We start from the raw sequence: 26,195 nt of genomic DNA, 5'->3' as shown, positions 1-26,195 counted from the left end.
TCTTCCTGCCCTGCGATAAGTTGGCAACAGTAAAGTTCCTCCCTTACCTATTCTGTGATGCCTGTACGTTTGTTGCTACAAACTCCTCCAATATCTCATTCCATTCTATCGAAATAGGTTTCTTTCGCAATCCCCTATGTTCTTCCCGCTGCAATTCCACGCTTTCTGCTTTACCCCACCTAACCACTTCATTGAACCAGTCCAGCACTGATGGTGCTTTTGCAGCCTTCCATTTCATGGTAATTGTACACTTTTCTAGTACCAGTGCCAAATTTGTAAACCTGAGTGTAGGGCTTGTTTTAATGTTTGTTCTGATTCAGGAAAAAATTCCAGTAGGCTGATTTCAAGGTGAAAATTCTTTATATGAAGGTGATTTAGGAATTCTGTGTAGGTATAGTACCAACAGCCAACACGTGTTTCGCCCCCTTACATGGCCATCTGGCCTAGGGCTTCTTCAGGGCTGTACATTGACACAAAATCATAAAAATGTGTGGGCCAAGGTGATGGGGCCCCATGTGTTTGGAGCATTAACATATATACATAAAAAAGGTGTACAAAATTAGTGTGAGATAAAAAGGTGTAGGAGAAGCGACTACATAGGGCATGACATAACATATTTGCATACAGCAACAAACGAAATAGGGTATATATAGGTGGGTGTGATCCACATGGGGACCATGGTGTAGCGCCCAAGCAAAAGTGTGTAGGGGAGCCAAATATTAAAACAGCAAGGTTACAAGTGGGGAGTTCAACAAGTCAAAGCATAGTATTGTAAAGCACATCGCGACATCGTCATTCAGGATAGTGCATTTGCAAAAAATATATATATAGAGGCACAATCATGCCCAAGGGGGTAGGAGCAATTGCGCGCACACAGACATTGCGTACGGAGAACATAAATAGAGGTAGGAGGCAGGATATATGCCCTATGTATTCTCTTCTCCTACACCTTTTTTATCTCACACTAATTTTGTACACCTTCTATTTATGTATATATGTTAATGCTCCAATCACATGGGGCCCCATCACCTTGGCCCAAACATTTTTATGCTTTTTGTGTCAATGTACAGCCCTGAAGAAGCCCCAGGCCGGATGGCCATGTAAGGCGGCAAAGCACGTGTTGGCTGTTGTTCACCCGTTACTATACCTACACAGAATTCCTAAATCACCTTCATATAAAGAATTTTCACCTTGAAATCAGCCTACTGGAATTTTTTCCTGAATCAGAATAAACATTAAAACTAGTCCAGACATCCTTTTAGTTAACCACTGCGCATTTAGGGGATCAGGGGTCTCCCCCATCCAGGACAAGTACTCGAAATCTAAACGGCGAGTAAGGAATTGGGACTCATCACCACTTCTCTTCCACAATCTGTGTGTAGGGCTTCCCTTCTTTCTTCGAGGACTTATTCCAAGGATGCAATTCTCTAACGGATCTCCTCCTCCCCCTGGTGCCACTCCATTCAGTATTGTTTGCACTGTTGACCAATAATGTGCCAGTCCTGGACAAACCCACAACATGTGTAATAAACTGGCATCTGAGGCAGGGCATCGAGGACATACATCTGCCGTATCTGGGAATATCAAACTGAGGTTGTGGGGGGTCAGATAGGCATGATGCACTACCATAAGCTGAATAAATGTAAACTTAGGGTTTCGTGACACTTTCTTCGGATATTCCAGTATCATTCCCCATTCTGTATCCGTTATCTGGAGCCCTATGTCGACATTCCATTTGTCACGGAGCGTCTGTAGCGATACTGCAGCATGCGCTTGAATCCCTCGGTACAACCATCTAGTCAAATGAGCGCCATTACCCATCAGATACTGCATGTGTACTAACTCGTGTGTCGATGGTTCCGTCCCATCTGGGGCCCATGTATTACGAACATTTGCATGTAGAAGAAAGAGTGTGTTAGGCACTCCCTGTTCCCTCAGAAATGTGTCATGAATCATTAATGTGTTGTCCGTAAATAACATCCTTACCGTGCTTACTCCTACGTCAACCCAGGCCGATATACGCTTAAGTGTGACCAATCCTGGTGGTAGAGGGTTTCCTAGCAGAGGAATATTAGGTGCAAATGGAGTAAGTACCTTTGTATAATGCAGTGCCTTTTTCCAGTACATCAGTGCAACTTTCAACAGCGGGGACACTGTCGGTGGAATTCTACTATTTGGAAACAGAAGCGTGTGAAGTAACCCCCTTTTCCATTCACACCGATTCATAGCTATTTCTTGCAAATTGCGTCCTGTAATCCAGTATGCCACTCACTCTAATTGGCCTGCATAAGAGTAGGCTTTTAGGTCTGGAACTCCCAGCCCCCCATGCTTCGTGTCTAATTGAAGTTTTGACAGTCCAAATCGTCTACGTCCGGCCCCCAGATTAATTCCACTAGTAGGGTATCTAACGTTTTAAACACATGCACTAAGATCATGATTGGCAAGTTAGTAAAATAATATAACAGCCTGGGGAGCATTACCATTTTGGCAATAGCTACTTTGCCCGCCACCGACAGCGACAAGGAGGTTCAAAATTTTATTTGCATTTTGAGTGCTGCAATAGCCCGAGTCAGATTGCCATCTAGCATGTCTCCTGTCTCTCTGTACACGTGAATGCCAAAGTATCTAAAAGGAACTTCTGCCGCCTGAAAGGTCCAGTGGCCAAAGCGCAATGGATCAACCTGTGTAGTATCAGTGAAAAAGTACGCATATGATTTGGACTCGTTAATAGCGAGCCCTGACAGCGATTAGAATTTATTGAATATTGTGGGTATTGGTTCATGATCGCCGTTTAGGTTATTAAAATATAATAGTAAATCATCCGCTTATGCCGAGATAACATGTATTTCATTTCCCAATCGTATTCCCTTAATGCGGAGTTTGATTGCAAGTGGTTCTAAAGCTAGAATAAATAGCAATGGTGAGAGCGGGCATCCTTGCCAAATGCCATGTGCTACTGCATATTGTTGTGAGATGTGGACACCTGTCTGTGCGCGTGCCGTGGGGTTTGTGTACAAAAACTTAACCCACGCCACATATTTGTCCGGGCTTCCAATTTTTGGAAGAGTACGAAGTATATAGCTCCAATGTAGTGAATCAAATGCTTGCCGTAGATCTAGGGATACACATCCCTGTGTGTTGATGTCTGTGGTTGCATGTGTCATGACCTGATGTAGCCTTCTAATATTAAGAGCCGTGCATCTACCCGGCACAAACCCACACTGGTCAGTGTGAATTAGATTTGGGATGAAGGAAAGGATTCTATTTGCTAACAACTTGCTTAATATTTTATAATCCGTATTTAAGAGTGAAAGGGATCGATATCCTGCCATATCTTTGCTATCCCAGCCCGGTTTCGGCAATGAAACCACTATCGCTTGAAGTGCAGTAGGAGGTAGGGAACCGGTTGCCAGCGAGGCCTGATACAGCTTCTGTAGATGAGGGACTAGCAATTCTGAATAAGTTGCGTAGAACTCTATGGGCAGTCAATCGCTGCCTGGGGTTTTGTTGTGGCGCAAGACCTTGATCACCGCTCTTATTTCCGCGTTGGTTTTAGGCCCCTCTAATTCTAATTTGTGATCTTCTAGCAGTTGTGGGAATTGCAGCCCACCAAAAAATGACTCATAGTCAATTTCACAAGGCTCCTCTGGTGCTGCATACAGCTTCTCATAGTAAACTTTAAAGGCAGTGCTTATGTCTTGTTGAGTGCAGGCTACTGTGCCCTTTGAGGTAGTAATTTCAAGAATCGGAACCATCGCCGGTGTGTGTTTTATAATCCTAGTGTTGCAGGGATTCTGCTCATGCACAGAACTATGCACAGGAAACCAAGACCTCGGTGTATTGTGTACCAAAAAAGCCACCTAAGTGCCCAGAAACACAATCCGACTAGCAATAGTGTCTCATTCGTTCTCCGTACTACAGCGAAGCTACCAATAATTAGACAACCTAGACCATGCGACTTAGTAAACTCTCAGGAATAGTGGGAAACAAGAACACTCTTTCTTTCACACTCATACTTGTCCACAACGTGAGTAATCAGAGACACTGTATAGTATAAAACGTTTATTTTTAACTAACGTGCTCTAAGGTGCAGTACTCTAGCCAATACAAGCAGCATAATGCATAAGAACAATATAATAAGCATTGTTACAATTCCATAAAGCACAAATGGGGAAATCATATTATAATGACAGTGGAAACAGGACTATAGCGCCTTATACAACCCTCCCCGTGCTCATGAGCTAGTTTAGAATAATTATAGAAGACCTCGGGGCTTTGTCAGTGAGACCCCATACCTACAAGATCAGATGCAATGAATCACATCTCATTATCAGCACAGCTCTTCTATGTTGGAAAGATTTTCTCCAAGTACCTTCGCATGCATGTAATGCTATATTAAAAGCACCCGAGTTTCAGTTGTACTGCTGTGCTTCATGTTATGTCTATGTGTGTGGGACTGACCAAAGTGAATCAACAGCATACATTGTTATTCGACCTTGAACATGCTGTGCAGACAAAGCGCGGTGCCCAGCTGAATATGTGAATGGTAGACAGTTTTCATGTGAAGCAGCGCCAGCAAAGTATTTCACGAAAACAGAGCCATGTAGTGTCCTGTGCAAAAGCGGCAGAATGGCAGCTAAGCATATACTACTTATGCTAACTTAGCAATGTCTGCAGTTAACCCCATTTCCTCACTACACCCTCCCCTTGGTCAGGCCAACGGACAGTGGACTCAATAGAACACAGAGTTCAAGTCAGAGTGATCAAGAACTAAGAGCAGCAGTCATATTTGGACAAAGAGTCAAATGGTGCACTAATTCATGTGTAAAAACTCGATTACAGAGAAAAGAGTGAAAAAGAAAAACCATTACAAAAAATATCCGGCAGATGATGAAAGTCATCCAGGTTAATCCATTAAGGTGTATGAGCAGTATGTTGCAACAGCCTCCAAGAAGAATTCATTGATATCGTCAGAAAAGAGGGTAGCCATCCATTCCAGCAAAGAGAATGAACATACATGTTCATCAACAATGTGAGCTGCTAGCACCATCAGTGGACAACTTGCGTGTTCCACAAGAAAACTTTGTTGTAGGAAATCATGTGCAGATCACAGACATCCCATTCTGTTAAAACTCCAAGCGCAGCCGCGCAGGCCATAATACCAACACCAGAACATTCTAGCTCATGCGCCACTAGAGGAGACACCGTGTTGGAGAGGCAAAGATCCAATGCCCATTCAAACGAACATTCCATGCGGTGGAAGACTGGTTGAATGCAAGTGAAAAAAACAAAACGAAAGGATAATCCATAAGCCACGCTCAGAGTGGTCAGTGGTAAAGTACCGTAGCATTCAAGCATACGACTACGAAGCAGCAGCAGCCGGTCTCTGCTGTTTGGTGCCACAGGAAGAGCATCCATTTCGGAGCAAGCAAATTAACAGCAGAATCCCAGCGGCTAGGGCAAGCAATAGCGGCAAGCCACCGAAGACGCTGGGAAAAATAGAATGGATAAATGCCGGTATCACACCAAATATAGTTTGAAAAGAGGTCACAAGGCCAGAAGCCACAGCTTTAAAAAATGGGCAATGCCTGAAGTGTTAGAAGCATTGAAGATAGTGTGAATCAACGCACCGAAATGTAGTGGGAGATCGGTATTAAGAAGCGCATGTACCTCTGTACAGGTGTTAGCCAAGTGAAGGACGAACATCTCACGGGCAGATGTGAGAGCAACTTCTTTTTGGGACAATAATGCTCTGATTTTGCTCAATTTGTTGAACTCTGCCTTCAAGGTTGAAAAGGAAGGCCAAATCGAGATGTCTAGCCTCCCATGTGGAGGTGGAAAAGGCTAATTTTGACAGCAAACCACACGCTGTGAGACTGATACAATGTAAGGGATGCCGCAGCAATCTTCATTATTTAAAAGCAAATAGCTACCGTTAGCTAGCAGGGTAAACGTAGGTGTGATAGCTGGTACTCGATGACCCCCCAAAAAAACGCCAAATTTGGTGCTTCTAAATTTCAAACGCCGTGCAATTTTATATTTATACACAAAAGAGAATGATCAGGTGAGGAATCACATGACTCCCTAGTGAGGTACACCTCTTTGTCATCCCGTAAGCTTCTGTATGTGAATGGCAAGGACCACACCTCGTAAAGAAATTCACTACCTAAAGGTTCATAGCGACCCAAGGGATATTGTTTGAAACATGAACTAAATTTAAACAAGGAAAATGGCAGAGTTATTACCCCATGGATGAGCCACACTGCAGAATTACTTTCAGCAACAAAAAAAGGCAAAGGTTCTAATTTTTCAATATGTAACAGAGTGTATGTGGAATCCTTCATGGACATAAACTGCTGTCTATCTATCAAGTTAAATGGCGTAAATAATGATGACGTGTTCATGTAATCCCACGGAACTTTACCCATCTTCAAAGTTTGGAATGGCCATGCAAACTGCATAATGGAACGCAATTGATTTTGACCATGATACAAAACAGATACCTCATCATGAACAATATCCACAACAGATGAAACAACATTGTCTAATGTGTAAACACGGGAAGAAAGAGTGTTAATACTATTATCAACAACAGCAAGCACTTTTTCTAAATTAGCTTGGTCTATTGCCCATATACGCGAAGCAGCTTCAATTTGGGACAGCTTCCAGATTTCATTATAAGCAGCATAAATACATCTTTTTGATCTAGGCCCAGCAGGCCCTTTTATAAAATCTGTCAACTCAACGTTACTTGACAACAATGAAAATGGCGTTTAACTGACGTTAGGGTTGAGTATTGCAACCAATTTTTGGCATAATTTTCCTACTGAATAGGTAGTAAACGAATGGGAGTCAGAAAAATGTGGATCAGGTCGATCCTGAATGTATCCTGAGACCTTGCCTAGAAAATGGCGTTGGCAAGAATCTGAACTTGTTTGCCAAACCAACCAACTCTGGGGGTCCAGGCTAGAGATATTAAAAGTATTATTGGTAAGCAACAATTACAAATCATCAATGGCCAAATCAGTATGATTAATCCAATTCTCATAAGGAGCCAGGTATTTTAGGTGCATTAATTTGTTTTGCAGTGGCTAAACCTAAACAGGTTGTTTGATAAATCAAACTATTCAAAAATAGGATTTGTATTGGGATAAGGCACACACGATGCAAAGCTTCAGAGCCTTGTACCTGCCAGAATTTAGAAACCCAACAGACTTAAGATCTGCTGTATTCTTCCACAGCTCATAGCCACCCACTGCCAGTTGATCAATGAAGAATTTGGAATACACTAATTTAGTGTGGGTGAGCATGACTTTAGAATTGGACGTAGTATTCAATGTAAAATAAAATGAATTTGGGTTGGAAATATTGAAATCAGTGAAATATACAAATTTTTTCAAAAGAGTTTTCGAACTGTCTTCAATGGGAGCCGAGCAATGTTCCCATTGTGTGAAATTAAAAACATTTCTAAATGTATTAGCTTTATGCAGGTAATGATGGCCATAGTGCTGGTAACAAAACAAATCAGCATAATTTGCAGTATTTAAATACAAATCCTCAGCATCAAATGCAGCATAATACTTTAAATCAGAAAATAAAGATTGAACGGCTTGTACGTTCCAATCATCAGAGCGTATGTTATGTTTCACTACATCCCCCATAGAAACACAAAGTACATTTGGAACATTAATCACCTCGTTGGGACCATGAATTTGGAAGTTTACTGCATCCCACACTATTCCATCCGCAACTGGCCAGGCAGAGATGTTGACAAAAGTCTGGTCCCTTTTCATGATGTGTGATGAGGAGTGCAGTGCCAAAGTTCCATCAATGACTTTAACTGCAGAGCGTTCAGTGAGGTAGTGACCATTTATTAAAAGGAAGAAAAATGTCACAAATCCAATCGACATGAACAAAAAAAATGGCAATGAGCACCAACAAAATGTATGTCCAAGGAGGATTCAAATAATTTCTTTTAAACTAGGTGACAAAATAGAAAATTTGGACGGGGGACTCGATGATGTGGAGTTAGAGTCAAAAGAAAAATGTGACTGGTTAAGGGTGTTGTCTTGTAAACCAGGCAATGACTCTGTAGTGGGATACGCATATTCAGTTTCTTCATGAAGACTGCAAGCCAGAGGGTTTAGCAAAGGATCAGTAACAGCGGACATCTCTATGGCAGTGTCAGGCCTGATGTTGTTGGAACTGGCCAAGACTTTATTCCTGGATATTGTTGGACAGGAAGCATCAGGTGTCATACTATGTAGAATCCACTGAGATGTATCTGTTATCTTTGTGACCAGGAAGTGGTGGTAAAATGACTGTATGAGTACCCTTCACGCCAAGCACTGGGACAGGTGCACGATAAGAGAGGCCAAACTCTTTCTTGTTCTCCACCTTCTCACGGACCAGGTCTCCGATCTTGGGTAGCCAGCCGACTACCGGAATCTGCAGCTCCGCTTCAGTGGCGGAGGGTAAATGCTCCTTTGCAAGACCGTCTCGAGTCTCTTGTAGTTTCTGTAACACATCAGAATGATTATCTACATCAAAGGATGCGACTGCCACCGCCATGTCTAGACTATCAAGATCTGGAACAAACATTTTCATGCCAAAGAGCATTTCGTATGGGACCCGCCCACCCAGAGATCTTCCAGGGAGATTATTTAGTGCACATTGTACACTGTACAAATGGGTGAACCAGTTCCTGTCAGTATCCATACCTCAAACTGTCAAGGATTGCTTTAAGTCACGGTTGTTTAGCTCCACAGCTGAGTTGCCCTCAGGCCTGTCTGGAGACGAAAATTTGACTTGCACCCCCAAAGACCTCATGGCATTCTTGTACACCTAAGAGGCGAACGCAGGACCCTGGCCAGAATGAAAGGTGCCACATGCAAAAATTCCCTCAAAGACACGCAAATCCCTGATGACAGTTCGTGCATCAGCACAGCGTTGTGGCTAAACCCAAGGAAAATGTGTGCACAAATCAACTGCAACCAAGATAAACTTATACGCATCATCTGAAGAAAATGGACCGCAGTGATCTAAATAAACACAACTGAATGGTTTATTAGAAATGTACAGCTGTGTTTGTGGTGGGTGTGCTGCCGTCGAAGGTTTAATCTGCTGAAAAATGTCACAAGAAAGCACATAATTACGGGTTTGTTTATATAACCCACACCACCAGTAACATTGTTGCAAGATATAGACAGTCGCCGAAACTCCTGCATGAGCCGAGGCCATGCCTTCGCGCGCGGCTGTTATCAATGCTAGTCTGCGGTCCTCATTGGTAATCAACCTGTCACCAACGTCATTAATTCTCACATAGGGAACTTTATGGGGACTTTAATTATAAGAGTATTTCGAAGGAAAACCCTGTGGGTAGTTACTTCCCTTCTCTGTAGCAGCTATAGCTGCCAGGATGTTATCATCAATCTTAGTCATGGATCTTGTAACTGCTGCAACAGAAAATGTGGCTACTGCTGTTTTAGCTGCTTCATCAGCCAAACTATATCCAACCGCGTGTAATCCTACGCGCTGGTGGCCAAGAGAATGAATTACTTGTTTCAGAGGCAGGTGTTCTTTAAGCTCTGCGACTCGAACCCAAAGCATTTTATGTTTAATTGTGCTGCCTTTAGAATCACGATAGTCATTCTGTGACCAGAAGAATAAGTTGTCATTAAAGAGTGTACACAGTAGTAAGAGTCACTTACAATCAAGGTAGTCACAATAGGATCAGCAAACTCCAATGCTATCACCAGAGCACGCAGCTCCGCTAACTGGGCAGTACAGTCCCCTAGCGCCTGCATGTGCACTACACTGGACTTGAACTCACTGTTCATCATGGTACCTGCCACTATAGCACATGCTGCCTAGTAAGAATGTTTTGATCCGGTCGCCGGTTAAGCAGAACCGTCGTTATAAATCATACAATGGTAGTCCTCGAGCAGGCGCATTGATAGAGGAGCAGGATGAATAAATTCATACTGTAAGAACTCCTGAGTTTGCAATGAGGAGTCAAAGATATAGGTGACATCAGATGACTTGACGGGAACTAGCGGTACCTGTGTTTTCTGTTAAATAATTAACAATCGCTTCGGAGAGGGAGCTGCGAAATTCCGGATCCTGAAGGAGCAAAGGGTGCAGTTTCCAAGTTGGAATTGGTGTGGGGACCTTACCCCACCTTAGTGTAACTTCAAGGGGGTTATGATCCGACAAGGTTTTACCTAGGTACGTAGTGTCAGTTACATGGGCAATTAAATGCATAGAACAGAAGATTTTGTCAATACGGGTATGTAAGCAATGTGGCGGCGAAAAGAAAGAATATTCTTTACTAGCTTTTGTAAAGGTAGGTTGTATCAAGGAATACAGCGGCTTGATACGCTGGGCATAATCGGGAATGTAAGTTTGTCTGAAGTTTAAAAATCCTAGCAAAGATTGCAATTCTTTCAGGGTTGTAGGAGAGCGCAAACGTGCGCATTTCTCCAAGAAGTGAGGCACCAGGCCTCTACCTTCATTATTGAGCGCATAGCCCAGGAACAACACTGTGTACTCTGCAATGTGTGATTTTGCAAACTTAAATTTGTAACCGTAGTCCACAAACAAAACTATGATGCGGTCCACGCGACAAAGATGCAGCCATAATTCGTCATCTGTGAGATAAATATCATCAACGTATGAGTACACATCAGGGTCTATGTCGTCTAACAGAGAGACAACATGAGCGGGAAAAACGCCTGGGCTGTTTTTGTAGTCCATGGCCAATCTTGTAAATTGTTTTTGTTTACCGCCCAAGGTGAATGCTGTCCATCGACTACTTATAGAGGACAGATTGTGGCTAAAAAAGCCATTGGAAATGTCAAGTGTAGTTTTATATTTTTTACCCACAAGACTGTCTACAAGTCCTGAGCTATGGGTATTCTGAACCGCACTGTTACGACAATGAGAGTTCAAGTGTCGGTAATCCAAAACGAAGCGGTATGACCCATCTGGTTTGGTTACTGTAAAAAGACCGGTGACACACATGTCTCAATCACTCCTTGATACTCTAATTGTTCAAGAATTTCAGAAACGGGAGCTTTGCTTCCCGCCGGAGGAGATATTGGGGTTGTGGCTGTGGGATAGACCGCAATGGTATCTCATGAGGTGGAGAGGTTTTATCCCAGCCCACTTGAGTATGGTACAGAGCCGGTGCAAGCACTAAAGCCCACTCTTTCGCAAAAGCCTTTGCTTGCTCCTTGGCTACGTTGTGTGAAAAACTAGGGAGGATTACCTCCTCCCCCCGTGGAGCGGCTAAAAAAAAAGGCGCAGGCCAGTCTGCCTCAGCTAACAAGATGTCATATGAAGAAGTCAGATTTTCCCAAAAATTCCCTTTAATAACACGTTGTATATCATCTTTAATTAAAAATACAATTTCATATAATCTATCGGGGGAGCCACTCAGGTGTCAGCAGTTTCTACTGTGATGAAAGTGTCAGTTGCAGTCACCTCCAGAAATGGACGCAGTGCTTGCCGCACTATTGTAACCTCCGCTGCGCTATCTAGCAGCGTTACTGCCCAAGTTAGATTCCGAAGGCGGGTTCTCACCATCTGTGGCATATATCGCTGTTAAAGCAGCAACTTTCTTTTCCTGAAACGGAGGGAGCTGATGAGGAAAATCGTCCTGCTTTCCTTTACCGTCAGTCTGACAAGGTTGCTCGCGTCGTTTCGGGGCACCTTGACCTCTGCCGCAATCCTGGCGATCACCTCGACCGGCTTGTGAGCCTGATGTTTCCTGTGAAGAACGAAGAAAACGCTGATCAGGGACCTGAAACCTGTCAGGAGACCTAATTCTCACACGGTCGCACAAATCATAAGTGCGCTCAGGGGGTTCGGGTGCCGGTGACGCTGCACGTGACCCTTGTTTCTGTTGTTGCTTCCCCTGTTTTCTATTTTTCCAATTCTTTTTAGTAAAAATAGGATGGTCGTCTTTGCTAGACTGCGTTTGAGTTTGCTGTTGTGCCGATATTTTAGCAAAAGGCTTAAAACCCAAACTATTGCGTCCAATGGTCTTATAGGCATCTGCAATCATTTTTGGTAACACTCGGGGTTTCTCTTCCTCCGGGACAAGACACAAACCATTAGACACTTGAAAGTTAACTGCATCCCCCTTGATGTTCGCAAGTATGAGATCAGCAACTACGTCAAACACTCCGACAAGCCTTATTCCCAACTCAACTGCTGCCTCTGGGCCGTGCTCATCCTGAACACGTTTAATCACGGAGGGCAGCATAGTCATAGATGATGTGCCAAAACACTTCACATACACTGCTGCGAATACTTTACCCCAATTCTCACAATCAGTTACCTCTGGTATTAAGTCTTTCTGCAAACTTATTGTTAAGATCCTGTGTTTCTCCACAGGAGAGGTATTAGGAAATACTGCTTCCAGCTGGTCAAATTTCTCAGCAAGCCAGTAAGGTAAATTCCTTGTCCTGTGGTTGCTTGCCCATAACCGAATTAACCATGACGGGTCTAATAGACATCCCGGCCAGGCCAGCTGGTTGTGCCACAACCCCAGGGGCTCCCATCTGGAGATTGCGGGAAATGTATTGTACTAGAGCCCTATGCACATCAATCAAAGAGGTGTGCAAGACACGCAATTCGTCTACAGTGGCTGCTAGATAACGTGGATGTGGTGTGTACCCGGCCTAAACTGGCCAGGTGGCCCCTGGAATTGACAACGGGCCTAAACGGAGCTGAATCACTGTGTGGGGGAGGGCGCCATTAAACCAAATATGATGTTGCCATGCTGAAATCGGAACCTCGAGAGTCGTATATGGCCGATACGCTACAGGTATTGCAGTGGGAGTGTATGTATGGAACAAATAATCATCACCGTTCACTGCCGGAAACGTTACCCAAGAGTAAAATACCTCAAAGTGGAAAGCCGTATTGGCTCCAACTACAAAGATTAGTGCGATACCAGCGTCTGGCACTCCATATGCTGCCAAATGATGACGGACTGACGTGTGGCTATGCGCCGCAATATCGACTTCAGCCATAAGGACTAAGAAAAAGAAAACAACTTAAATGACGGCAGCGCAACAGGTTCGTAATTCATATGAATGAGAAAACCATTTTATTATATCAAGCTTGAAAAGACCTATAAAGTATCAATACAGGTAGGTTATGCCGTCACCACTATATACCGGAAAACAGGAGTGAGGGTATTATGGACAAGTAGAAGCTCTACTAAAGCGTCTCGTAAATAAGTACCGGACCAAACGTTAAGGGCGCCATGTTGCAGGGATTCTGCTCATGCACAGAACTATGCGCAGGAAACCAGGACCTCGGTGTATTATTGTGTACCAAAAAAGCCACCTCAGTGCCCAGAACCCCAATCCGACTAGCAACAGTGTCTCATTTGTTTTCCGTACTACAGCAAAGCTACCAATGATTAGACAACCTAGAACATGCAACTTAGTAAACTCTCAGGAATAGTGAGAAACAAGAACACTCTTTCGTTCACACTCATACTTGTCCACAACGTGAGTAATCAGAGACACTGTATAGTTTAAAATGTTTATTTTTAACTAACATGCTCTAAGGTGCAGTACTCTAGCCAATACGAGCAGCATAAGGCATAAGAACAATATAATAAGCATTGTTACAATTCCATAAAGCACAAATGGGGAAATCATTTTATAATGACAGTGGAAACAGGACTATAGCGCCTTCTACCACCCATGAGCTAGTTTAGAATAATTATAGAAGACCTCTGGGCTTTGTCAGCGAGACCCCATACCTACGGGATCAGATGCAATTAATTACATCTCAGGATCAGCACAGCTCTTCTATGTTGGAAAGGTTTTCTCCAAGTGCCTTCTCATGCATGTAATGCCATATTAAAAGCACCCGAGTTTCAGTTGGGCTGCTGTGCTTCATGTTATATATTTAATAACAGCAAGAGCACCCAGAAAAGGTCTACCAGGGACCCTGGGAATTAATTATTTGCGAGCAACAATGGTCCCTAGAGAGAAAGGATTAGAAGTGTCGGTAAATAAGGACCCAATCAGGACTTATTTTATGAGACTTGTCCAGCCGGACAGAGGTCAGAAATTTTACTAGTGTATTAAAAATATCAGAATTTCAAAGATTTCATAAAGTGGGACACAAGCCTGTGTCCAGTACATACATCAAAGCACAGAAAACAAACAACAGAAGGTTCAGGCATGAAGCAAAGTTTGTTATATGTAATGAAAAAATGAAAAAACAAACAATTCAACCAATACCCTTATGTATCACAATTAATATTTTACAACATATAGGGTATTTGCAGGTGTCGACGGCGTTTCGATCCTATTAGAGAAATGCAAGGATCATCATCAGGACAGAGACAATAATGCCTGTAAGGTGTAACTTGAATAACCGCAGCAGCGGTAGAGTCAAGGACAGTATTGTAAAATGCAACCGTGTGGCGTTGCAGATGGGAGAAGGCGTAAATTGCAGCGTCTTATTCCTTGAAAGTTACAAGAAGGAGGTCGGAGGAGACTCCTAGGATAATCAGTGTAGTTCAATAATGTAGATTTCCGGCAGTGGGAGTGAAGTCCAAGTGTGAATAGGTCAGTTGGTTTAATGCCATGCTGGGATTGGTTGAAATTGTCCCTTTGAAACTTTTTTTTTTAAGTTGAAGATGGCAAAATGAAATGTTTTAAAGCAATGAGAGATATGATATGAGGAGATGTAGGTGTGCCTAACAGAATTGGTGAGTAAGCGCCACCAGAGGATACGCCAGCTCATTATATGGCTACGAAAGTAGGGCTCCAATCTATTATTTGGCTTAAGAATGGGCACAAGGTCACAGAGAAAGAAGGTGCATTAATGTTCCCACGCTACAATACTTTCAATTTGAGAGTATTTGATCAATTTAGAGGGATATTGTTTGCAATTAAACCATTACCTAGACCTACACAGTTTAAAGCACTTAATGCATGAGAATGTGCAGCGTGTGTTAAACAAAGAGACAAATGTCAAGGGAGGATAAAGAAAATGATGCGTGCATATGCAGATGCGAGATGGGATGACCAACAGAATAGGTGAAGAGTAGACATGATTGAAGGAGCAAGATAACACCCTGCCATAACAAGTGAGGGAAATTATGCTGACAGAAGAAGAAAGAAAAAGAAAAGGGAAGGAGATGAACATGCAGAAAGTGACAATGATGAAGTGACAGCCTTTTGTATTGACTGTTATCTGAAAGCCCTCCCCCATATCATCAGACACACTTGGGAAGTGGGGGAATGCACGTGTTACTGGTGGTTCTGGAAGTGCTTCAATACCGGTTGCTTCTAGTCCTGGTGTTGTCTGGGTTATATCAACTGGCATGACACAGACTATAGCAGGAGAAAATATGAGAGCGTGTGTCCCTGGATCTTTGGTAAATTTTACCACTAATTTGGCTTCGAAACGTCCGGATGCTCACAGTACTGGTTACGATTGGACCTATAGGGCCAGATGTACGATGCTTTTTAGCGTGCGCAAACGGGTCTTAGACCCGTTTGCGCACACTAAAAAGCATGGGCCCATGTACAAACAGTATTTTGTGACTCGCAAATAAATTGCGACTTTGCGATTCGCTATTAGGAAGGGGCTTTCCCCTCCTAATAGCGACCGCAAAGCTATGTACCAATGTTTTGCAACCGCAGTCGCAAAACACTCGCAAATTACCACCTACTTTACGTAGGTGGTAATGCATTCGCAAATGGGAAGGTGTCCCCAGGGACCACTGCCTGCCCTTAAAAAATGAGGAAAACAGGCTGCATTAAAAAAAAAAGCTACTTTATTTAAAAGCAGTCCCAGACATTGTGGTCTGCTGAGCCCAGCAGGCCACCATCCCTGGGAGGACCTGTCATTCCCAATGGGCTTGCAAAGTGCGAGAGGCTCATTAATATTCATGAGCCTCGCAATTTGTAACCCCATTGGGAATCGCAAACAGTGTTAAGCACACTGTTGTACATGCCAAATAGCACCTCGCAAATTTGCAAGGAGCTATTTGGCAGGTCGTACATCTGGCCCATAGTCCCTATGTACAATTCTAGTCCTGATGGGAATGAAAGTCAGAGAGGGCCTGCTTCTACACAAGCAAGTGAAGGCACCCAAAAGAGTAGCAGATAACCCACAAATGCAATTTGTCCTGTTGGTTCCAATGAATGCGAGCTCACCATGTGCAGTGAGTGCAGATCCTTCTATGGTATAGAGTGGATTCAGACCTATCAGGTTTTTTCCTGGATTAGCAGGCATGGATTTCCCTGTATGCGAAACTCTCCCAAATGTACAAAATAGTACTCCCCAAGACAGCACTACACAAAAAAGGATTTCTGAGAGTCAACATCTAATTGATGTCCAGGATTTAGAGCAATGGTTGAAGGAGCATAATAATAATGATTCAAATGGAAATCTGAGTACAGAGGTGAGTCAGGGAACTATATAATTGTCTGTAAAGGTAGATTTGATAGATGTATTTAAATTGAAAACTGAATTGAATGAAATGATAACTGGGATTTTGGAGCTTAATCGAATACATACCCACCAACAGAATGAATTGTTATTCATGAGTAAAGATGTGACTAGGAGAGCGAGACAGGCTCATGAGAAATTATCTGAATTGGCTCAGAGAAATGATGTGATATAGAATGAATAAAAGCTTTACAGAAAAATCATGGACTTGCATTTAGCGATCAGGACATACAGAATCTGATATTACCATGATTGAAGACCCAAATTTGAGATTCTATTCTAAACATCTGGATTTAGAGCTCATTGGACAAATGGAAAGAACGATGGGCAAAAAGTAAGGGTACTAAAAGAAAAACAGGAGAGCCTTCTCTTTTGGGAGGAGCGGAAATGGGTGTCAAGGCTTTCCCCTTGCAGGAAGTACCTTGCAGCTTTTTACCAATGGTTTCCCGAGGCTGAGTTAAAAGCCTGTAAAGTGGTACAAACAGGTTGATCAATTTGTGAACATTTTGAAGGTGTTGTCGATCAATCTGAATACATTGTTCGAAATTGTAGTCCCCAGTGATTTGTGGTCAGCATGTAAAATAGCTATAGAATGGCTCAAAGATTAGCCTGAGAGAGATCCATTGACTCATGGTCCGCAGTAGACACCAAAATGGACAACTGACCAATGACCCCCCACAGAACCTTTTTACTGCACAGCCTTTTTTTAGATAACAAAAGACATGTCCTAGCCTATATTAGACCCTCAGAGCCCCAACACAAAAGAGATCTAGAGCCCTCACCTTCCACACTGGGCAGAACCGTCTATGAGGGAACTCAAGAGGACTTTGAGCTGGCCTTTATTCCTCATTACTGCCCTAAGAGCTCTTATGACATATTCGATAGAGAAAATTTCTTACGGCAATGCCATAATATTCCCTCATTGAAAGATCATACCGTGGATGATTTAGCATGGGTAAAATTTGCACCCACACCTGTACGTGGAAACACTGAAGCTACTGTAACAACTCGGAAGAGGGAGGCCCATAGAGATCCTATTCTGGGCGAAAAGAGGATATTAGAATACTAGGGAATTGAGCTGCAACCCCATGTGGTATTACCTTGAGAGCAATTCAGAACAAACAAGAGTATATAAAGGGGTACAACTGGTGGCTATCACAATAGGTCCTCAAGAGTGCCCAAGAATGTAACCTACTTAATAGTATCATGCTCGCAAAACCAAAAGAAGGTGAATTGTGACAGAACCAGCAATGAGCACAATGATTGGGGGTGGTGGGCATTCTCCCGATCGAGGGGTTTGGAGCAGTATCTCTAGCACTGCAACAGCTGACCGGCACCGACCTCCAAAGACAAACACTATGTTCCACTTCACAGTAACATCTTGGAAATGTGGCTGGCCTCAAGACCATCAGGAAAAGTAAGCAAGCCCTAGCCTATTTGGATAAAAGTGACCTTCTCTGCCTGCAAGAGACTTGGGGTCTTACACCATCAATGATGCAAGGATTCTACAAAATTTTCAAGCCGGCCTCCCATCCCAGCCTCTTTGGTCACCCCTCATGGGGCTTGTCTATCTTTGTCAAACACACGTGCAAGCTAGAGATCACCCCAATCAAACTTCATTCCCTAGTCCAACAAGTAGTCTTAATCACAGGAACAAAAGATAAGCGTAAAATAACACCTCTGCTGATGCTAAAATGCTACCTCAATGCACTATAATACCTGAAGGCGTCCATAGTGGAAGATCTCTGTGACAGCTTGGAAGATCTTTTCATTGATTTCCCAAACCACAAAATGCTGCTAGTTGGCAACTTTAACATTAGTGGGTTAGGGAATTGAATTGAACCTCTGGCATACTCCAAAGAATGAGAAAGGATGAAGGACGTTTTGACAACTTATAAACTGACCTCAGTACAACAACAGTTTGAGGCACAAGCACCCCATTGTCAGTTACCTCCTACCTTCAAAGGAATCTCAACAATTGATTATGTTTTCATGGCAGAGCCCTTAGTGAATCGGGAACCTTTTAGGACCATCTGTTAGCCTCTTCCTTCTGAGCCTGCACTCTAGACTTCAGTAAGACCTTGGAAACCAGCTGTAGGTTTGCTTCACTTGCTTTGATATATGTTGGATGAACATTGATAGGCTTGTGGCAAATGGGTCTGTCTGTGTACATGGTGTTATTCAGTATAAGTTGGCAATTTCCTAATTATAGGTCTGGTGGTTGGCATCTATGACTCTCATCTATATCTGCTACACCATCTGGGCGTATATAGTTCTCATAGTTTTTTTTCTGTGTTTATTCTTGTTTTTCTTTGGGACCGAGTACACCTGCTCTATTGATATGGGTTTGTATTGTGTTTGTTAAATTCTCTTGGAGCCTTATATTGTTATTCGTATTTTTCCAAATCAGGGTTTTCCATTGGTGGAGCCTTCTGCCCCCTTGTTTGTGGTTTTATATATTCAGCTTTGCAGAAGGTGGTTTTCTTCATTTTGGTGTTCACCGAAACGTGCATTGGTGCTAGTTTATGTTGAAGCTTCCCAGGAGGTCAAGTCTCATATTCAAGAAAGGGGACCGGAATTAAAACATCAAACTGTCGTCTCATTGCGCTCTTGAATCTAGAGGCAAAAGCTTTCACTTAAGCCCCACTTAAACATCTAAAGGTTTGGGCAGATGAACATGAAGTCTTGCCTTTTTTCCAGACAAGGTTCCGGGCCGCTGTATCAACAGTAGGGGTGGGAGTAACTTGCTGAGTTTTACTCTGCAGAATTCCACTGAGTTACATGAAAACTCACCAAGATTCAGCGGAGTTCTGCCCACCCCTACCTTCCAAAGGGGCAGCTCCTCGCGTGAGCCTGTGAGGCCCTGGTTCTTCTTCCACTTCATTGGCCAGCTCCCTTCCACCTCTGTTCTCCTCCATGCTGTGCCCAACCACCCCAGCGGTGTCCTTCCCATCGATGCATGCTGTGGGCTCCTAAGTGATCAGGACACATGCTCGTGCACAGCAATTTGATCACACAATCCACAAATGAAGATGCTGGGCCAGTTCGATCTGGCGTATTATATTCCGATTGCGCAGCTCTAAGATGACGGTGTTTTGCAATCACTTCAGAGTTAGATTGTGAACCCAAGGAGGCAGGCGACTACAACAGGATGCGAGCTTAACAAACTCACTAATTGCACAACTTAAGCTTTCTTTAATACAAACAGGTGCACACCCACCACTTCAGGTCGACACCAGACTTCATGGATATTGGCAGCAAACAGAGCCCTATACAAATATCTAGAGCTAGATTTTAAGGCTGTTCATGGAACTGCTTCTACATACATCCTCCACACTCATGCCCGCAGCATTACATCCCTGAGCAACACCCCCACTTTGCCACCATCACTATCACTGACAATCACTCACAAAAAATGCAGATTCTCCTTCCAGGTTCTGCTCCTTCAACTTCAGTGACCAACCATTGAAAGGCACTCCCTTCTAAATGACGTGCTTCCACCCCCTTCCCATAATCAAGATGGCTCCCAAAAGAAAGAGTGGGACTATGGTAAGAGATGTTGTATCATCGTCATCACAACATATCCTTCGACTCAAGCTTATTTTGAATGTACTACTGTTAGCGGTCATAGGATCATACCGTAACCGTACCATTCTCGTTTATAAGCGCTTCATGACATCACATCAGAGAGTGCTGCTTTGGAGCCCACCACGTAACCGGTTGTGCTCGCCAAAAAACCAGTAAAACAGACCAACCTTATCACTGCTTTTGCCCTACCTCACTCAATGTCGTTGGGGGCATGGTGCTTCATGTAGTGTCCTGGGAATGGACACTAGGACCCTGAACTGGACGAAGGGCAGGGAGGTCACCGGACAACACATCCGGTCAGGGTGTGGGGAGGGGGAGAAGGCAGGAAGCAGAGGAGCAGGGCAGACGTGCGCACACGGAGAGAAGAGGAATAAAGTTTGTATACACCATACCGTGTACTGTGTCCTCCTTGTGGCGTTGCAACACGACATCTGGCGATCGAAGGAGGGATCTCGAAGAACATCGTCGCTGCGACTGTCGGAGCCCACCCGGTGTCGCAAAAAAATTGGAGCCAGGAGCCCACCCTGGTCCGGAGCGCCAAGAAGAAGAAGAAAGGACGAACAAACATCGGTGCGGGAGCCCACCCCGGTCGTAATAACCAAGTAAGAGGGAAAACTAAGAAAGAACATCACGCGAGGCTAACGAGCGGTGAACTGGGGAGATAAGGATCTCGCGCGCCTGTGTTTAACGAACTCTCGCGAGACTACGGCGGCCATTTTGAGGTCAGGCGCGAGGACCAATAAGGAGCCAGAAATACACGGCGGCCATTTTGAAAGGCCAGGCAAGTGCAAAACAAGCACAAAACAACGCTAGAGTACGGCGGCCATTTTGAGGTCAGGCAAAAAGGACCAATAGGCAGCCAGGAACACACGGCGGCCATTTTGAAGTCAGGCAACAGTGCAAAAAAAGACAGAATTGAAGGGAAATAACAACAAAATAACGACAAATACTGGCAATAGAGAAGCAAAGGACAAACAAAAGAAAGAAAAGGGTGACATAAGGAAATAAATAAGGAAGCGAAAAGGAATAAAGGAAGAAGATGAGTGACGACGACAAAAAGAGCACACAAGCTGTCTTCCGCAGGCCACTACCATTCAACACATCAGAACCTCAAGCGGGCATCAGATGGGAGAAATGGATAAGGAAATTTGAACGCTACATGCGGGCAACGGACGTCGTGGAGGGCAATAAACTGGATCTGCTCGTGAATCTTGGGGGAGACGACATAGAGGATTTTCTCCTGACGTTCCACAGCGACAAAACAACAGACTACAAAGGCGCACTAGCATGCCTTACGGAGAAATTTGACCCCCAACTCAACATTGATTTCGAGAGATACACGTTCAACACGGCGTGCCAAAGGCCCGAGGAGAGTATGGATGACTTTGCGACAAGGCTGCGGAAACTGGTCACACACTGCGAATTTGAAAAGTTCGACAACGACCAAGCGATACGTCTGCGTCTCATTGAAGGATGTCAGTCGGTGGAGTTCCGAGCACGCATTCTGAAGGAACCTACGACACTTGAAAAAATATTGATGATGGCCCGCACAGAAGCATGGGCCACGGAGCACGCCAAGCAAATCCAAATGGGCCAAGAAAAAGGAACGGCACTGGCACATCATGTCACTGGAAACTTCAGGAAAAAGGAACACCGAGAGCGACTACCTCTCAGGAAGACCAACAACACATGCTACAGATGCGGTCTTGAGTTTCCCCATGTCGGCACCTGCCCAGCAATGGGCCAGAAGTGCAGAAAATGCAACAGAGACAATCATTTCGCAAGTACGTGCATGAGCAGACAGTTCAGAAGTGAGAGGGGACGTGCAGCCGGACCAAGGATGACCAGTACTAGACATGCCAGACACATGGAGACGGCGGAGAGAAGCTCGTCCGACGAGTCGGACGGCACTACAGCACCAGAGAGAGAAGCACAGCTCTATCCCAAAGAAGAAAGACGGCAAGAACACATCCAGCTGGTAGAAGCAGACAATAAAGAAGACTGCCACTGTGGACATCGAGGTCGGGAACCACCTAGCGAAGTTTTTGCTTGACAGTGGAGCGACATGCAACATTATGTGCATGTCTGAATACATGAAAATGAGAGTCAAGCCAACATTACGACCATCGACAGTAGATGTGTTCACCTGGGGTTCAATGAAACCGGTGGAAAACATGGGAAAATTCACAGAGACTTTAACATACAAGGATAGGGCATACCAAGAAGACATACACGTACTGAAAGGTGACATCCCAGCACCTTGCCTGCTGAGCAATGTAACGGCACAGGTCATGGGGCTACTTGCCATGACTTATCACATGTCAGAAAAAGAGACAATATTGCAAGAATACCCGGAAATACTAGAAGGTTTGGGAAAACTGAAAGGGAAGCAGATAACCCTGCACATCAATGAAGCAGTCCGGCCGGTGGCCCAGCACCACAGGAGGGTCCCGATACATCTACAACCACAAGTAGAAGAAGAACTAGAAAACTTACTAGCGCAAGACATAATTGAACCGGCGGAAGGACCAACACCGTGGGTATCACCAATAGTGGCAGTTTCGAAGAAGAACACCTCCAAAATACGGATCTGTGTGGACATGAGAATACCTAACACAGCCATCTCGAGAGAACGCCATCCGGGACCACATTTGAACGACATGATCAGCCGTCTAACAGGGGCGTGCAGGTTCTCGAAGCTAGATTTGTGTAAAGGGTATCATCAACTAGAACTGGACCCCCAATCAAGATACATAACAACTTTCTCCACGCACCTAGGCCTATTCAGGTACAAAAGACTAAGCTTTGGAATATCATCGGCTGCTGAGATATTCCAGGAGACGATACGGCAAGTAATACGGCCAGTACATAACAGTTTCAACTATAGCGATGACATTCTAGTATTTGGGAAGTCTGATGAGGAGCACAACAGCGCTCTACGCCAAGTATGCAAGCAGCTGGAACAAGCAGGGTTGACACTAAATGGAGAAAAATGTGAACTAGGAAGAAAAGAACTGGTATTTTTCGGACACATATTTTCAAAAAAAGGGATGAGGCCAGATCCCAGCAAAGTGGAGACGCTGAAGAACACGAAACCACCAAAAGATGCAGCAGAAATAAGGTCATTTCTAGGACTGGCCAGCTACTGCGCCAGATACATACAAGACTTTGCAACGGTGAGCACCCCGCTAAGAGAACTGACCAAACAGGGCCAAAAGTTCATCTGGTCTCAGCAATGCAACAAGGCGTTCGAGGAGATCAGGAAGGCAGTGATGACAGTGGAACATCTAGCATATTTCGACCCTCTGCTCTGCACTGAACTGATGGTGTATGCAAGCCCAGTAGGACTAGGGGCGATACTAGCGCAACACCAACCAAGGAGGGACTCACCAAGGAGAATTGTTGCCTACGCCAGCAAAAGCCTTACGGACATTGAAAGGGCGTATTCGCAGCCAGAAAAAGAAAGCTTAGCGGTGGTATGGGCGTGTGAGCATTATCACATGTTCATATATGGTAAACAGTTCACGATCATCACGGATCACCAAGCACTGGTAACAATATATGGCAACCCGTCAGCAAAGATGCCGCCGCGAATCGAGCGTTGGGGAATCCGGTTAATGGACTATGATTTCACGATTGTCCACAAACCGGGGAAAGAGCACAATCCAGCAGACTACATGTCGAGACACCCATTACCGAATGGAGAAGAGAAAGCGTCAGTAGCAGAGGAATACCTCAACTTCATGCTAAAACAAAGCGCTCCAGCACCCATAACACTAGCGGAGATAGGAAAGGAGGCTGAGGAAGACGCCAGGCTACAAATGGCCAAAGAGACAATGAGACAACAACGGTGGAGAAATGTGAACAATAACTCCACGTGGAGAAGGGGAGTGAACAAAGAAGAGGTGCTTGCATTGCAGAAAATAAGTGAAGAACTGTCGGAAGCAAGTCAGGGCATAATAATGCGAGGCACCAGGATAGTGATACCGTATTCACTACGGCGCCAAGTAGTCAACATTGCACATGAATCGCACAGAGGCATCGTTGCAACCAAGAAATTGCTGTGAGAGAAAGTATGGTTCCCTGGGCTAGACCATCTAGTGGAAGACACCATCGCGACCTGTCACCTCTGTCAAGTGACAGGACAGCCAGCAAGGCGAGAACCACTGCACATGTCAGAACTGCCAAGAGCGGTATGGACAACATTAGCAGCTGATTTCTTTGGACCGCTGGATACAGGAAATTATCTACTGGTGGTCATTGACGAGTACTCCAGGTTCCCCATCGTGAGGTCAGTCTCCTCAACGTCAGCAACAGCAACTTTACCGATCTTGGATGACATCTTTGCAGCATGGGGCTCCCCAGAAACTTTGAAAACAGACAACGGTCCCCCATTCTCAGGGGATGAATTCAGAAGATTCATGACGTACCTCGGAATACAACATAAGAAAATAACACCGCTGTGGCCCCAGGCAAATGGCATGGTCGAAAGGTTCATGGGGAACATCAAGAAGGCGGTTCAGAGAGCGAAACTGTCACAGATCTCGCTAGGCCAAGCACTCTGCCAGGTGCTACGCGACTACAGGAACACACCACACGGCTCCACAGGAAAATGCCCAGCGGAGCTAGTATTGGGGAGGACAAGCAGGACAAGACTCCCGCAAGTAGAGACAACAACAACATCAGGGCATGAGAGCATAGCAGACAGAGACAAGGAGGCCAAAGAAAGAATGAAAGAGTATGCGGACAGCAGACGAAATGCCACCACGTCACACCTACAAGAGGGAGACGCCGTGATAGTGCGACAGCGACAGCACCGGAAGTCTCACAGCACGTTTTCACATGATCCGCTGACAATCACCAAGGTGAAGGGAACAATGATCACGGCAGAGTCAGGACGCCAAAAGGATCACGCGAAACAGCTCACACTTCAAAGGACTGAAAGAGGAGGTGAAAGAAGAGCAAATACCAAGCACAGAAGGAATGGCAGAGCGGGAACGACACAGAAACAGAAGGTGACCGGGAGACAGCAGGGGGCCAGGACATGGGGCAACGGCCAAGAAGAACAACAAATAGACCGAAAAGACTAATAGAAGAAATGTGATACACCTATTCGATGTATCTATCTATGTATCGATCTATGTTCCATCTATGTTATCAAACTTTATCTAACTAGAACTATCATTCACCAAACTTGCGCATCTCTGATTTCCGACTGCTATTTCTCGTCATGTCTTTGTGACAAAGGGGGGAGATGTAGTGTCCTGGGAATGGACACTAGGACCCTGAACTGGACGAAGGGCAGGGAGGTTACCGGACACCACATCCGGTCAGGGTGTGGGGAGGGGGAGAAGGCAGGAAGCAGAGGAGCAGGGCAGACGTGGGCACACGGAGAGAAGAGGAATAAAGTTTGTATACACCATACCGTGTACTGTGTCCTCCTTGTGGCGTTGCGACACGACACTTCATCGGGCGGCTCCTCCGTAATGGAGGAGAAGCATCTCCCTACTTAGTTTAGAATTAAAAATAAAATGATAATAAAACAATTTTATTATCGTTTTATTTTTCATTGGCAGCCGATGCTGTCGAGTCCTGGGCAAGGCGGCGCGAGGCAATCCATTGTCGACAGGGCAGCGACTGGGAGGAGGAGTGGTGGGCACTTATAAATGCACATGTCTGTTTGGCATTTAGTTTTCTCCAACCCGGCTGTGGAGAAAGAGTACAGAATCCCTGCGCCTGAGCGAGCTTCAAACCAGCTTGCATAGGCCAATCCCCACGCTGCTTTCTTTTATACGTACAGAAGAGCACATACGCATGAGGTGGCCGGACGGTAGGCATCAGGTACATTTTTTGTTTCTTTTAAATATTAATTCCTCTTGACCCCCGACCGCTGCTACTGCCCCGCCTTTGTACATTGGCAGCAGCTATGACTGGGTGCTTCCACTGTGTAACTAATTCAGTGTTGACATTGAAAGCAGCAGGGACAAAGCATGGCAGTGACAGTACTTGTAGCCAACTGAGAAAGAGGGAGGATGTATTCTAGGAGGTGTGGGAGAGCGGAACGATCTTGAATTGGTTGGTAAACTCTCGTTTTGGGATTGGTTAATAGAGTT

At 44.6% G+C, this 26,195-nt stretch overlaps 1 protein-coding gene across 4 annotated transcripts in view; it reads left to right on the top strand.

Moving 5' to 3' along the window:
* The window catches only part of MYO3B (myosin IIIB), a 2,253,613-nt gene that overhangs the window by 1,084,775 nt on the left and 1,142,643 nt on the right, over positions 1–26,195 (top strand). The gene's annotated exons all lie outside the window — the stretch shown is intronic.

This window comes from Triturus cristatus, chromosome 3_1 (assembly GCF_964204655.1).
Source record: "Triturus cristatus chromosome 3_1, aTriCri1.1, whole genome shotgun sequence".
Lineage (NCBI taxonomy): Eukaryota > Metazoa > Chordata > Amphibia > Caudata > Salamandridae > Triturus > Triturus cristatus.
Note: the sequence above shows the minus strand (reverse complement) of the source record. Positions and strands in the feature narration are given on the sequence as shown.